Genomic DNA, 1,848 nt, shown 5'->3' on the forward strand with positions numbered 1-1,848 from the left:
TTTTTTTTTTTGTCGTGGGTTAAGGCTGACACAAGCCCAACTCGAAGAAGCTGTCTGAGATGCACCCCAGTCGAATGATGCGCTCTCTCTCTATCTTTGGTGATGATCCATGGTTGATGCTTCATTGCGATGTCGTTTGAAGCTCTGCCGTCAGCCATTGCTATCCACTCTTTTTTGCTTGAATCCCTGTCGCTTTCTGTCTTTGCAACTTCCACCCCTTCCGCCGAAGGCGACGATATTGTATTATAAAACCCTCTTTGCCCGATTTCGACGGATCAGTTTGAATCTCCCTCTCAGCAGAACCAGATCGATCATCCATGGGAGATGGCTACTTCAACAGCATCATCAATGGCAGAAGTTAGTTTTTTTTGCCTTTGCATCCTCCTCGACCTGCATTTCCTCCTTTGATTCGAAGCTGCTCGTTCATTTTCAATCGCCATGTTCCTTCTCAAGTATGTGATGTGCTATTCATTCCCGATGGCTTTGAGACAAACAAACAAACGAAAGTAGAAAATAGAAAGATTGATTTACAGATATTAGCGGGATCTTCTGGCAATTGAAAACATCATGCTTTTTTTTGTTTAAGAGCAAAATGGTTTGAAAAATGTCATTTATGGACAAAAAGATGATTTTATAATGTTTTGTAATATTAAAAATATTTTTAACAAAAAAAAGATTGAAAACAATTTTAATTTTGACCCAAGACTTTAAAGACAAAATAAATATTTAACTCCTTACAATATTACCAATGGCTTACTCGTTGAAAAATATAAATTTTATTTTTTAATAAAAATTTATTTTATCAACGGCTGAAGTATCAGTAAATACAAATTTGTTTTTTTTTTTCTTTTTTGCAATGCATTTATTATCGACAGAAAAATTATCACTGTAATTTTTAATATTACCATCGACTCGATTGTCAGTTAAATTATATCAGATTTTTTTATCAAATCATTTATCCACGCACTTGTGTCGACCATCGAAAATATCAAAATGTCTTGTAGTGTTAAACAACAAATTTCAATTGGGTTGTAGTAGAAATAATTATCAACACCTAAGCCGTAGATAATATCGAAATGTCTTAATAGTGTTACAACACAATAAATCCCAAATGGTTCTGTATAAGCATTAAGTATACGGTAGTAATCAAGCTTTTTGCAAATTTTTTAGTGTAATAACCTTGGTCCGGTTGTCCACACGTAAATACTCCGATTATAAGTAGAAAATTATGTCCATAAGCTATGTGTATGGTTGTACTTAATTATTATTGTTTGAAAAATTATGTCCATAAATTATATGTGTGACTGAATTTAGTTCTGATAATGGGATAGTATACGACACTAAAAATAATATATAAAAATTAGAAATATAAAAGTTAATATTTTTGTATTTTATTTTAATAATAAATTAAAAAAATTATGAAAATTTATTTTTTATTAAAAAAATTTAAAAAAATATAATAATAAAAAATAATTATAAAAAATTAACAAGAATAATAAAAGAAAAAATAAAAAATAGATTGTATTTCTTGTTAGTGTTTCTATATTTTTTCTGTTAGGATAGACACAATATACACTAATTTAGTGTCTCTAGAGTCTAGACACAATATCACTCTTACCGCGTTCTATGCGCTTTCTGAAGATCGCTGCTTGCTCTCTCTCTCAAGCACAATATCTCCTTTTCTGTTTCTGCTGCTGGCAACCGTAATTCCATCGCACGCATCTCCCTCTGCATCACCGCACCACACATGTTTTCCTCAATCATTTTATCGGAACTTATTCAAACTGTGGATTATTGACATCTTCCATCCATCAGTTTGCAAAGACATATTAAATTATTACCTACTTT

This window comes from Arachis duranensis, chromosome 6 (assembly GCF_000817695.3).
Source record: "Arachis duranensis cultivar V14167 chromosome 6, aradu.V14167.gnm2.J7QH, whole genome shotgun sequence".
Lineage (NCBI taxonomy): Eukaryota > Viridiplantae > Streptophyta > Magnoliopsida > Fabales > Fabaceae > Arachis > Arachis duranensis.